Raw genomic sequence first — 15201 nt, forward strand, 5'->3', positions numbered from 1 at the left:
CGCCGCCCTCTTCCCCCTCTGGGCGCTGTGGCCATGGCTGACGACGACGGAAACCACGGGATTGGCGGCGGCTGTGGTGCAGCAGCCGCTGGAGTCGTCGTCGGAACTGGCGGGGTTGTACTACCCGCAGGCGTCTAGGGGACAGGAGTGGACCACGAGGGTTGACCCGTGCACGGCCTGGGCGCAGGGTCGCGAGCACCGCTGCCTCCTCGACAGACCCGTGCATGGCCTGGCGGTGACCGGCGACCCTGTGTTCGCATTCCAGGTGGGTGACCGCGGGTGACCCCGACAGATCCAGGTGGGTGCTCGGGATGGCCGAGGAACTCCAGGCCACGGAGGTTCATCGCGCGGGGGAGGCCGGTCCAAAGGGGCAGGCGGATGCGTTCTTCCACCGGCGAGCTCGGGCTGCCACAAGGACGGCGGCGACGGACGGCTCTGCGGCGGGCCATGCTCGAGGTCTGAGCAACTAGCCAACGACGGCGAGCAAGCAGCAGGAGCGGCGCACAGCACGGGCGCATCCAAGCAGGAACCCTCGCCGGTGAGCTCCGCCGCCCCCGGGGCACCGGCGTGGACAAGAGCGCACGAGCGCGGGATGGCCGGCGGCAGAGTATGTCTGAGCTGGGTATGACAAGGGCCTAATTGCATTTTTGTTTTCAGATTGAAGGGTGCCTCTGTAAAAATACCAGGAACTGACAGTTATGATACATCATCAAATATAGGCCCCACATGTCATAATCACGGTTAAAATGTCCAAATAGACCTATCAGTGTTTTTTGCAAAAGATTAGGCCAAAAATCAGTGGTTTCTGGCCCAAATTCGTAAAAGAGTCTTTTCTGCAAACCTATGCGCTAATGTGGTGGTTTTCTATAATTCACTCTAAGGCCCCGTACATAACTATTTGCTTGCACTTCTTATGGCTCCGTAGAAAATTATTTACAAATTAGTGAGTAGCTTGCGGGTTCCGGAAGTCATTTTCGTTTTTTAGGGCAAAACTAAGCTTTATTGATGATAATCCACATGGAGTGGGATACAAATCGGATTGTAGGGGTTAACCAACAAGTGTGGCGCCCCGCACCGACAGAAAGTGCATGCTTAGCTAAACTATGGGCTTCGCCTTTCAAAGAGCGGCTTTCAAACACAAAATTACAAGTGAAATCCGAAGAACAAAGTTTAATTTCTGTGATCACAGAACCATAAGTGCCCTGGTTGCCAAGATTGATGTCGTCAACAACCCGCTTGCAATCTGAAGCGATGATTAAATTCATGACGAGAAGATCCTCCGCCAGAGCAAGGCCTTCACAACACGCTATTGCTTCCAACGTGGGCGGATCCGTTATCCCTAGAACGATAAGTGCCGAACTTCTCATATAGTTACCCGCCTGATCACGGCAGACAGCCACCGTGACACCTCGCCGGTTGCGTAGAACAGCGCCATCTACATGGATCTTGACGTATCCCACCGGTGGCGCTTTGGGTCTTGCATGTGCTGTCACATTTGCCCGAGGGGCAACTGATACGTCTCCATCGTATCTATAATTTTTGATTGTTCCATGCCAATATTATTCAATTTTCATATACTTTTTGGCAACTTTTTATATTATTTTTGGGACTAACATATTCATCCAGTGCCAGTTCCTGTCTGTTGCATGTTTTTGGTTTCGTAGAATATCCATATCAAACGGAGTCCAAATGGGATAAAAACAGACGGAGCTTATTTTTGGAAAATATGGAAAATTCGAAAGGAAAATCAACGCGAACCAGTGCCCGAGGTGGTCACGAGGCAGGGGGCACCCCCCTAGGGCGCGGCCCCTACCCTCGTGAGCCCACCGTAAGGCGGTTGACGCTCTTCTTTTGCCACAAGAAAGCTAATATTCGGAAAAAAATCACGGCGAAGGTTTCAGGCAATCGCAGTTACGGATCTCCATATATACACGAAACGGTGAAATAGAGCCGGAACAGAACGCAGAACCAGAGAGAGACAGAGAGACAGATCCAATCTCGGAGGGTCTCTCGCCCCTCCCACGCCATGAAGGCCATGGACCAGAGTGGAAACCCTTCTCCCATCTAGCGAGGAGGTCAAGAAAGAAGAAGAAGGAGGGGGGCTCTCTCCCCCTCGCTTCCGGTGGCACCGGAGTGCCACCGGGGGCCATCATCGTCACCACGATCTACACCAACACCTCCGCCATCTTCACCAACATCTCCATCACCTTCCCCCCTCTATCTACAGCGGTCCACTCTCCCGCAACCCGCTGTACCCTCTACTTGAACATGGTGCTTTATACTTCATATTATTATCCAATGATGTGTTGCCATCCTATGATGTCTGAGTAGATTTTCGTTGTCCTATCGGTGGTTGATGAATTGCTATGATTGATTTAACTTGCTTGTGGTTATGTTGCTGTCCTTTGGTGCCCATCATATGATTGCGCGCGTGGATCACACCCTAGGGTTAGTTGTACATTGATAGGACTATGTATTGGAGGGCAAGAGTGACGGAAGCTTCAACCTAGCATAGAAATTGATGCATACGGTGAAGGAAATATGCCCTAGAGGCAATAATAAAGTTATTATTTATTTCCTTATATCATGATAAATGTTTATTATTCATGCTAGAATTGTATTAACCGGAAACATAATACATGTGTGAATACATAGACAAACAGTATGTCACTAGTATGCCTCTACTTGACTAGCTCGTTGAATCAAAGATGGTTAAGTTTCCTAGCCATAGACATGAGTTGTCATTTGATTAAACAGGGTCACATCATTAGAGAATGATGTGATTGACTTGACCCATTCCGTTAGCATAACACTTGATCGTTTAGTTTGTTGCTATTGCTTTCTTCATGACTTATACATGTTCCTATGACTATGAGATTATGCAACTCCCGTTTATCGGAGGAACACTTTGTGTGCTACCAAACGTCACAACATAACTGGGTGATTATAAAGGTGCTCTACAGGTGTCTCCGAAGGTACTTGTTGGGTTGGCGTATTTCGAGATTAGGATTTGTCACTCCGATTGTTGGAGAGGTATCTCTGGGCCCACTCGGTAATGCACACCACTATAAGCCTTGCAAGCATTGCAACTAATGAGTTAGTTGCGGGATGATGTGTTACGGAACGAGTAAAGATACTTGCCGGTAACGAGATTGAACTAGGTATTGAGATACCGACGATCGAATCTCGGGCAAGAACATATCGATGACAAAGGGAACAACGTATGTTGTTATGCGGTTTGACTGATAAAGATCTTCGTAGAATATGTAGGAGGCAATATGAGCATCCAGGTTCCGCTATTGGTTATTGACCGTAGACGTGTCTCGGTCATGTCTACATAGTTCTCGAACCCATAGGGTCCGCACGCTTAAAGTTCGATGACGGTTATATTATGAGTTTATGTGTTTTGATGTACCGAAGGAGTTCGGAGTCCCGAATGAGATCGGGGACATGAAGAGGAATCTCGAAATGGTCGAGACGTAAAAATCGATATATTGGACGACTATATTCAGACATCGGATAGGTTCCGAGTGATTCGGGTATTTTCAGGAGTACCGGGGAGTTACGGGAATTCATATTGGGCCTTAATGGGCCATACGGGAAAGGAGAGAAAGGCCTCAAAGGGTGGCCGCACCCATCCCCATGGGCTGGTCCGAATTGGACTAGGGAGGGGGGCGCCCCCTTCCTTCCTTCCCTCCTACTCCTAATACTTGGTAGGACTCCCCTAGGGCGCACCATAGAGAGGGCCGGCCCTTCCCCTCCTCCACTCCTTTATATACGGGGGCAGAGGGCACCCCAAAGACACAACAATCGATCTCTTGATCTCTTAGCCGTGTGCGGTGCCCCTCTCCACCATAATCCACCTCGGTCATATCGTAGCATTGCTTAGGCGAAGCCCTGCTTCAGTAGAATATCATCATCGTCACCACGCCGTCATGCTGACAAAACTCTCCCTCAACACTCGACTAGATCGGAGTTCGAGGGACGTCATCGAGTTGAACGCGTGCAGAACTCGGAGGTGCCGTGCGTTCGGTACTTGATCGGTCGGATCGTGAAGACGCACGACTACATCAACCGCGTTGTGCTAACACTTCCGCTTTCGGTCTACGAGGGTACGTAGACAACACTCTCCCTTCTCGTTGCTATGCATCACCATGATCTTGCGTGTGCGTAGGAAATTTTTGAAATTACTACGTTCCCCAACATACGGGATTGAAGAGGGACCAATATATCTTAATGCTATGGTTGGGTTTTACCTTAATGAACATTAGTAGTTGCGGATGCTTGCTAATAGTTCCAATCATAAGTGCATAGAATTCCAAGTCAGGGATGACATGCTTGTTGGGGAACGTAGTAATTTCAAAATTTTCCTACGCACACGCAAGATCATGTGATGCATAGCAACGAGATGGGAGAGTGTTGTCTACGTACCCAACGCAGACCGACTGCGGAAGCGATCACACAACGTAGAGGAAGTAGTCGTACGTCTTCACGATCCAACCGATCAAGCACCGAAACTATGGCACCTCCGAGTTCGAGCACACGTTCAGCTCGATGACGATCCCCAGACTCCGATACAGCAAAGTGTCGGGGAAGAGTTCCGTCAGCACGGCGGCGTGGTGACGATCTTGATGTACTACTGCAGCAGGGCTTCGCCTAATCTCCGCTACAGTATTATTGAGGTATATGGTGGCAGGGGGCACCGCACACGGCTAAGGAATAGATCACGTGGATCAACTTGTGTGTCTAGAGGTGTCCCCTGCCTCTGTATATAAAGGAGCCAAGGGGGAGGGCTGGCCGGCCAAGGAGGGGGGGCGCAGGAGAGTCCTACTCCCTCTGGGAGTAGGATTCCCCCCCCCCCCCAATCCTAGTCCAACTAGGATTCCTCGGTGGGGAAAAGAGGAGGAGGGGGCCGGCCACCTCTCCTAGTCCTAATAGGACTAGGGGAAGGGGGAGGCACGCAGCCCATCTAGGGCAGCCCCTTCTCTTTTCCACGAAGGCCCACTATGGCCCATATAGCTCCCGAGGGGTTCCGGTAACCCTCCCGGTACTCCGGTAAAATCCCGATTTCACCCGGAACACTTCCGATGTCCAAACATAGGCTTCCAATATATCAATCTTTACGTCTCGACCATTTCGAGACTCCTCGTCATGTCCGTGATCACATCCGGGACTCCGAAAAACCTTCGGTACATCAAAATGTATAAACTCATAATATAACTGTCATCGTAACCTTAAGCGTGCGGACCCTACGGGTTCGAGAACAATGTAGACATGACCGAGACACGTCTCCGGTCAATAACCAATAGCGGGACCTGGATGCCCATATTGGCTCCTACATATTCTACGAAGATCTTTATCGGTCAGACCGCATAACAACATACGTTGTTCCCTTTGTCATCGGTATGTTACTTGCCTGAGATTCGATCGTCGGTATCCAATACCTAGTTCAATCTCGTTACCGGCAAGTCTCTTTACTCGTTCCGTAATACATCATCTCACAACTAACATATTAGTTGTAATGCTTGCAAGGCTTATGTGATGTGTATTACCGAGAGGTCCCAGAGATACCTCTCCGACAATCGGAGTGACAAATCCTAATCTCGAAATACGCCAACCCAACATCTACCTTTGGAGACACCTGTAATGCTCCTTTATAATCACCCAGTTACGTTGTGACGTTTCGTAGCACCCAAAGTGTTCCTCCGGCAAACGGGAGTTGCATAATCTCATAGTCATAGGAACATGTATAAGTCATGAAGAAAAGCAATAGCAACATACTAAACGATCGGGTGCTAAGCTAATGGATTGGGTCATGTCAATCAGATCATTCAACTAATGATGTGACCTCGTTAATCAAATAACAACTCATTGTTCATGGTTAGGAAACATAACCATCTTTGATTAACGAGCTAGTCAAGTAGAGGCATACTAGTGACACTTTGTTTGTCTATGTATTCACACATGTATTATGTTTCCGGTTAATACAATTCTAGCATGAATAATAAATATTTATCATGATTATAAGGAAATAAATAATAACTTTATTATTGCCTCTAGGGCATATTTCCTTCAATGCTAGCAGTGGCCTCTCCCACATAATACTTGCTATCAGTCTAGTAAAGTAGTCAATTGCTTAAGGGGCAATTTCGCAACTCCTACCACCAATTTTCCACACTCGCTATATTTATTTTATTGTTTCTTTACCTAAATAGCCCCTACTTTTTATTTACGTACTCTTTATTATCTTGCAAACCTATCCAACAACACCTACAAAGTACTTCTAGTTTCATACTTGTTCTTGGTAAAGTGAACGTCAAGCGTGCGTAGAGTTGTATCGGTGGTTGATAAAACTTGAGGGAATATTTGTTCTACCTTTAGCTCCTCATTGGGTTCGACACTCTTACTTATCGAAAACTGTTGCGATCCCCTATACTTGTGGGTTATCAAGACCTTTTTCTGGCGCCGTTGCTGGGGAGCAATAGCGTGGGGTGAATATTCTCGTGTGTGCTTGTTTGCTTTATCACTAAGTAATTTTTATTTGCTGTTCTTAGTTGTTTTCTACCTTTAGTTATGGGTAGGAAACGTAAAATACCTAAAAAATTAGCTGTACCTACTGAACCAATGGTTGAAGAACCACTCAAAATCTATCACACTGTTGAAGCTTTTTACTTGGATCATCTTCGATCCCTTTGTGCTCGTGCCGAAACCCCAACTAGCTTAGTTGAGGGCAAATCTTTAGATGAGCATGCTTGTTATGTGCGACACCGTATATCTAAAAAAGGGAAACTATTATGGGGTCAAATTCAACGTTTGCAATGCTATGCTTGGAATTTATGTGAAATATATGATTTTACTTGTTGTTCTGAAAACCCTAAGAAACACCTTCCCTATCAATGTGAGTTTAGTAATAATGGAATCGTATCTTTGTATGCTAAGGGTGTTTACAATTACTATGATGTTCAACAAATTGAAGAATTTGTTGCTTTTAAGGGTGCTTATGAAATTGCTTCTTTGATTGAAAAGTATGATGCTACTTTTCACAAATCTGAATTTTTTTCCATACTTGAATATTGTTATGAGAATTATGCTTCTAATGCCTATGTTAAACTATATATTGAGGAATACTCCGCTGACCAAGGAGAGACTAATATTTTGCTGGAGTCTATGGAAGAAGAAATTGATGAAACTGTGAGCTCATTGGATGAAAAAGATGAGGAGGAGAGCGAGCAACAAAAGGATGAAGATCGGATTGATCACCCGTGCCCACCTTCTAATGAGAGTAACTCTTCAACTCATACATTGTTTAATTCCCCTTCGTGCTTACCGAAGGATGATTGCTATGATGACTTTTATGATCCCATTGATTCTCTTGAAATATCCCTTTTTGATGATGCTTGCTATGCTTATGGCCAAGATGCCAATATGAATTATGCTTATGGAGATGAACTTGCTATAGTTCCTTATGTTAAATATGAAATTGTTGCTATTGCACCCACGCATGATAGTCCTATTATCTTTTTGAATTCTCCCGATTATACTATATCGGAGAAGTTTGCACTTATTAAGGATTATATTGATGGGTTGCCTTTTACCGTTGCACATGATGATTTCGATAAATATAATATGCATGTGCTTGCTGCTCCTACTTGCAATTATTATGAGAGAGGAACTATATCTCCACCTCTCTATGTTTCCAACATGATAAAATAGCAAGAAACTGTTTATACTATGCATTGGCCTTTACTTTGTGTGCATGAATTGTTCTTTTATGACATGCCGATGCATAGGAAGAGAATTAGACTTCGTCATTACATGATACATGTTACTTTATGCTCACTACTAAATAACAAATCATTGTTAATTAAAATTGGCTTTGATATACCTTGGGATCCGGGTGGATTCACTACTTGAGCACTATATGCCTAGCTTAATGGCTTTAAAGAAAGCGCTGCCAGGGAGACAACCCGGAAGTTTCAGAGAGTCATTTATTTCTGTTGAGTGCTTTCATATAGTTTAAAAACAACAAAAAGAAAGAGGGGAACCCAAAACTTTTTCAAAAAGGAAAGCGAAAGTGAGAAAGACAAGCATTGTTGAAGTGGGAGAGCTCCTTGAAGTTTGTTCATGCTCACGGCAACTTTGTGAATCTTGATTACAGAAACTTTTAAATAAAAATAATTATCCCCTTGTACAATTCCATTGTATTATAAAAATAATGTGCCAAGGTTTGCCTTTAGGATGTTTACATTTGCTTGATGGTTTGTACGGTGCAGGACAGAAACTTTGGCTGTAGTGCGCGATTTTACATTTTTAGCTGAAACGTCAAATGGTTCTGATTCTTTTTGCACTGTCTTCCTATTCAAATTGTTTATTTTTCTTAATTTTGGTAGAATTTTTCAGGTATGAAAATTATGGTGAATGTTCAAATTATTACAGACTGTTCTGTTTTAGACAGATTCTGTTTTTGATGCATAGTTTGCTTGTTTTGATGAAACTATCGATTCATATTAGTGGATTAAGCCATGAAAAAGTTATACTACAGTAGAAACAATGAAAAAACAAAATATTAATTGGTTTGCAATAGTACTTATAGTGGTGATTTGCTTTATTATACTAACGGATCTTACCGAGTTTTCTGTTGAAGTTTTGTGTGGATGAAGTGTTCGATGATCGAGAAGGTCTCGATGTGAGAAGAAGGAAGAGAGGCAAGAGCTCAATCTTGGGGATGCCCAAGGCACCCCAAGTAAATATTCAAGGAGACTCAAGCGTCTAAGTTTGGGGATGCTGGGGAGGCATCCCCTCTTTCTTCAACAAGTATCGGTATGTTTTCTAATTCGTTTCGTTCATGCGATATGTGCAATCTTGGAGCGTCTTTGCTTTAGTTTTCATGTTTCTTTTTTGCACCATGCTGGTATGAGATAGTCCTTGGTTGATTTATAGAATGCTCTTTGCACTTCACTTATATTCTTTGAGTATGGCTTTATAGAATGCTTCATGTGCTTCACTTATATCATTTGAAGTTTGGATTGCCTGTTTCTCTTCACTTAGACAACCGTCATTTGTAGAATGCTCTTTTGCTTCACTTATATTTGTTAGAGCGTGAGCATATCTTTTGTAGAAAGAATTAAACTCTCTTGCTTCACTTATATCTATTTAGAGAGATGACAGGAACTGGTCATTCACATGGTTAGTCATAAAATCCTACATAAACTTGTAGATCGCTGAATATGATATGTTTGATTCCTTGCAATAGTTTTGCGATATAAAGGTGGTGATATTAGAGTCGTGCTAGTTGAGTAATTGTGAAATTGAGAAATACTTGTGCTGAGGTTTGCAAGTCCCGTAGCATGCACGTATGGTGAACCGTTATGTAATGAAGTCGGAGCATGAGGTGTTTATTGATTGTCTTCCTTATGAGTGACGGTCGGGGACGAGCGATGGTCTTTTCCTACCAATCTATCCCCCTAGGAGCATGCGCGTAGTACTTTGTTTCGATGATTAATATATTTTTGCAATAAGTATGTGAGTTCTTTATGACTAATGTTGAGTTCATGGATTATACGCACTCTCACCCTTCCATCATTGCTAGCCTCTCTAGTACCACGAAACTTTCGCCGGTACCATAAACCCACCATATACCTTCCTCAAAACAGCCACCATACCTACCTATTATAACATTTCCATAGCCATTTCGAGATATATTGCCATGCAACTTCCATCATCATCATATACATGACTTGAGCATTTATTGCCATATTGCTTTGCATGATCGTAAGATAGCTAGCATGATGTTTTCATGGCTTGCCCGTTTTTTTGATGTCATTGCTACGCTAGATCATTGCACATCCCGGTACACCGCCGGAGGCATTCATATAGAGTCATATCTTTGTTCTAGTATCGAGTTGTAATATCGAGTTGTAAGTAAATAAAAGTGTGATGATCATCATTATTAGAGCATTGCCCCAGTGAGGAAAGGATGATGGAGACTATGATTCCCCCATAAGTCGGGATGAGACTCCGGACTTTAAAAAAAAGAGGCCAAAGAAGCCCAAATAAAAAAAAGAGGCCAAAGAAGCCCACCAAAAAAAAACAAAAAAATGAGAGAAAAAGAGAGATGGGGCAGTGCTACTATCATTTTTCCACACTTGTGCTTCAAAGTAGCACCATGTTCTTCATATAGAGAGTCTCTTGAGTTATCACTTTCATATACTAGTGGGAATTTTTATTATAGAAGTTGGCTTGTATATTCTGATGATGGGCTTCCTCAAACGCCCGAGGTCTTCATGAGCAAGCAAGTTGGATGCACACCCACTTAGTTTTCAGTTTGAGCTTTCATACACTTATAGCTCTTAGTGCATCCGTCACATGGCAATCCCTACTCCTCACATTGATATCTATTAATGGGCATCTCCATAGCCCGTTGATACGCCTAGTTGATGTGAGGCTTTCTCCTTTTTTGTCTTCTCCACATAACCCCCATCATCATATTCTATTCCACCTAAAGTGCTATGTCCATGGCTCACGCTCATGTATTGCGTGAAAGTTGAAAAGGTTTGAGAACGTCAAAAGTATGAAACAATTGCTTGGCTTGTCATCGGGGTTGTGCATGATGTAAATATTTTGTGTGGTGAAGATGGAGCATAGCCAGACTATATGATTTTGTAGGGATGAGCTTTCTTTGGCTATGTTATTTCAATAAGACATAATTGCTTGGTTGGTATGCTTGAAATATTATTGTCTTTATGTCAAAAGATAGATTATTGTTTTGAATCACTCGTGTCTTAATATTCATGCCATGATTAGACATATGATAAGAGTTATGCTAGTTAGCATTCCACATAAAAAAATATCTTTTTTATCATTTACCTACTCGAGGACGAGCAGGAATTAAGCTTGAGGATGCTGATACGTCTCCGTTGTATCTATAATTTTTGATTATTCCATGCCAATATTATTCAATTTTCATATACTTTTTTGTAACTTTTTATATTATTTTTGGGACTAACATATTGATCCAGTGCCAGTTCCTGTCTGTTGCATGTTTTTGGTCGCAGAATATCCATATCAAACGGAGTCCAAACGGGATAAAAACGGACGGAGCTTATTTTTGGAAAATATGGAAAATTCGGAAGGAAAATCAACGCGAACCAGTGCCCGAGGTGGTCACGAGGCAGGGGGGCGCCCCCCCTAGGGCGCGCCCCCTACCCTCGTGAGCCCACCGTAAGGCGGTTGACTCTCTTCTTTTGCCGCAAGAAAGCTAATATTCGGAAAAAATCACGGCGAAGGTTTCAGCCCAATCCGAGTTACGGATCTCCATATATACACGAAACGGTGAAACAGAGCCAGAACAGAACGCAGAACCAGAGAGAGACAGAGAGACATATCCAATCTCGGAGGGGCTCTCGCCCCTCCCACGCCATGAAGGCCATGGACCAGAGGGGAAACCCTTCTCCCATCTAGGGAGGAGGTCAAGAAAGAAGAAGAAGGAGGGGGGCTCTCTCCCCCTCGCTTCCGGTGGCACCGGAGTGCCACCGGGGGCCATCATCATCACCGTGATCTACACCAACACCTCCGCCATCTTCACCAACATCTCCATCACCTCCCCCCTCTATCTACAGCGGTCCACTCTCCCGCAACCCGCTGTACCCTCTACTTGAACATGATGCTTTATACTTCATATTATTATCCAATGATGTGTTGCCATCCTATGATGTCTGAGTAGATTTTCGTTGTCCTATCGGTGGTTGATGAATTGCTATGATTGATTTAATTTGCTTGTGGTTATGTTGCTGTCCTTTGGTGCCCATCATATGATTGCGCACATGGATCACACCCTAGGGTTAGTTGTATGTTGATAGGACTATGTATTGGAGGGCAAGAGTGACAGAAGCTTCAACCTAGCATAGAAATTGATGCATACGGGATTGAAGGGGGACCAATATATCTTAATGCTATGGTTGAGTTTTACCTTAATGAACATTAATAGTTGCGGATGCTTGCTAATAGTTCCAATCATAAGTGCATAGAATTTCAAGTCAGGGATGACATGCTAGCAGTGGCCTCTCCCACATAATACTTGCTATCGGTCTAGTAAAGTAGTCAATTGCTTAAGGGGCAATTTCGCAACTCCTACCACCACTTTTCCACACTCGCTATATTTACTTTATTGTTTCTTTACCTAAGCAGCCCCTACTTTTTATTTACGTACTCTTTATTATCTTGCAAACCTATCCAACAACACCTACAAAGTACTTCTAGTTTCATACTTGTTCTAGGTAAAGCGAACGTCAAGCGTGCGTAGAGTTGTATCGGTGGTCGATAGAACTTGAGGGAATATTTGTTCTACCTTTAGCTCCTCGTTGGGTTCGACACTCTTACTTATCAAAAACTATTGCAATCCCCTAACTTGTGGGTTATCAGCAACCTACAAAGTGCGCTGGGGGTAGTATTAATCAGCTCTAGCTCTTTCAAAAATCTGCTGACAAATAGAGAAGTGCCCTGCGGACTCTGAGTAATCCCCTCATGTATATATTTTCGCCGTGCTGCCCAGATGGCCCATAGAGTGACTGCCACACGGACGAAAATGCTATGATCCAAGGACGCCATGAGGGTGAAAAGCCACTGTCTTGCAGTTGGTTCAGACGTTGCGATCATGCAGTCCACCGTTTCACCATCTTCCAGAGCCCATACGGATCTTGCAACTGAGCACTCAAGGAGAGAGTGTCTCCAGGAATCCCTCGCGCCGCAAAAGGCACAGGAGCTAGAGGTCGACATGTTGCGGTGAGCGCGGACATCCTCGGTGGGAAGGGATTGCCTTGCTAACCGCCATAGGAACATTCTGATTTTAGCTGGCACATGCATATTCCATAATTGCTTCCATGACTTCTCCTCATTTCTCCTAGTCAAGGGCCGGCTGCTTCTTCGAGCCAAGCTCCTCTACGGTTCCGTATCGCCACCATCATCCGATACGCTGAGCGATCTGAGAACTTGCCGTTTCTCTCGAAGTGCCACGCCCAATAATCATCAAAGTTTCGGGTGCTAATGGGAATAGCTAGGATGGCTTCGACATCCATGGGCATGAAGGTCTGCTCAACTTTTTGCTTGTCCCATGCTGCGGGTTCCGGAAGTCATTTTCGTGGATCGCCTTCATGCGGGCATGCCAGATGGCCCAAAGGGTGACCAGTTTGGAAATAAAATCATCATGCGGGAGAGCGTCCATTAAAAAGAAAATCCATCTCCTAGGGCCCAAACACACCTTGACATGCTGCATTCGAGAAGGAAATATCTCCAAGAATCAGTATCTCCGCACAAGCCACAGTTACCCACCATAGAAAAAGATAGTTCAAACGGTCAGATTAAGAAGGAGATCATTTATAGATCCGAGAAACATTGGGGCTTGGGTAAGATTAGGCTCACTCATGGGCCTTATGAGGGCTAGAATTGGTTCAACATGTTGCAAAAAAAGGTTTTTTATCTGACAAAATGAAAAAGGCTCCGTTCAAGGCGCGACGGAACTTAGGAATCTTCTTCCTCCGCCCTACAAAAGTCCACCAGCAAAGCACCAACAAAAAAACCCATATCTCACTCCCTGCATTTCACTCTTTTCAATCAAAAGGTATATTATATGTGTAAGTTCCATGTATTATAGAGACGAGAAACACATATTTACATGCTAAGACCGGGAACTCATATTTCCTACCTTCCTGCCTTAAATGAGAACAAAGGACCCTCGGCCTAAAGGGTCGATGTTGCAAAAAGATGAGAACAAAGGACCCTCGGCCAAAAAATAAATCCCTTTCGAGCACATGCATTTTTTTGGCTCGAAAAAAAAAACACATGCATTTTTGTTAGCCAAGAATATTCATTTTTAACTAGGTGAAAATTTTCTATATAAATTGTTTTAGTTACAACAATAAATAAATATCTGATTTCTATGGGCATGTTTTTGAAGAGTAGCATGAACTATGAATATAGGTTTCTAGTCTCATTCATCCCCTTGTGAGCATTGGATTTTATTCAAGACCGCCTCTTCTTCCTCCCTTTCTTCATTTAGGCAAATCCTAGTTGACGTCCATGGGCGTCAACAACTCGAGGCCACACCACAGGCGGAGTGAGGTGGGCTGATCCAGTTCCGGGGTTCGCGTACCTGGGCTGCTGTTTCTTTCGTTGGCTGTTGTGATTTTTTTCTTTCTTCTATGATTTTTTATGTTGTTTTTTCTTTACGCTTTCTTGTTTTTCCTATCCTCTTCCGGGTTTGGTTTTCTCCCTTTCCTTCCTTTTTTATTTTCGTATTTTAAAATTGTTTTATATATTATAATTTTTTTCCTAATACATGGTGAATATTTTTCAAATACACGCCAAACCTTTTTTATTAGACAGTGCCTATTATTTTAAATTCACACTAAACAATATTTTAATATACATTGAACATTTTTCAACATACAGTGATATTGTTTTCATTTGATGGTGAACTTTTTGCACTACAATTTTTTAAATACACACTGAATTTTTACTATTTATTGTATTTTTAATAGGTTTTTATTTATTTAGAACTCTTCAAAAAATCCAACATAGTTTTTCGGAAAAAATGATTGAAAACCGAAGAGAAAAAATGGCAACGCAAACCTTTTTATTTTTGGAGGCAGGCAAAGCAAACCTGCGTAACTAATCACTTCAGAGTGGGCCGGCACATTAGGGGAAACCAATTCTACCTTTGGCCCATTAGCATCAACGCACGCGGTGCCCAGGTCGCTGCCTCCACCCCGACGCCGCCGCCGGCTCTCCTTCTCGCACCGGCGGCGCCTCCTCCCCAGGTGCGACCTCTCGCTTCCGGCACTTATGCTCCGAACCCTGCCCACAGTGCACAGCAGATTTGTTCCTAGTTCGGTATATTTGTTCCAAATTACTCCTTCCGTTTCATAATATAAGAACGTTTTTGACACTACACTTGTGTCAAAAACGCTCTTATATTATGAGACGGAGGGAGTAGATTCTATGCGTTGTGTCCTTCAGACCTGTACCAAATTTGCACATTACTTACGCATCCTGTTCTAGATAAATTTAGTTTTTTCTAGATTAAAAAAATTAGAATATGATGTTGTGTTTATTGGAACATACTCCTATGAAATAGCAGCATTACTGGAACGGTATCAACGCACATAACTGGACTTTTCTATACGGAATGAAGTTGAAACTTGTGAT

This window comes from Triticum aestivum, chromosome 1A (genome assembly GCF_018294505.1).
Source record: "Triticum aestivum cultivar Chinese Spring chromosome 1A, IWGSC CS RefSeq v2.1, whole genome shotgun sequence".
NCBI lineage: Eukaryota > Viridiplantae > Streptophyta > Magnoliopsida > Poales > Poaceae > Triticum > Triticum aestivum.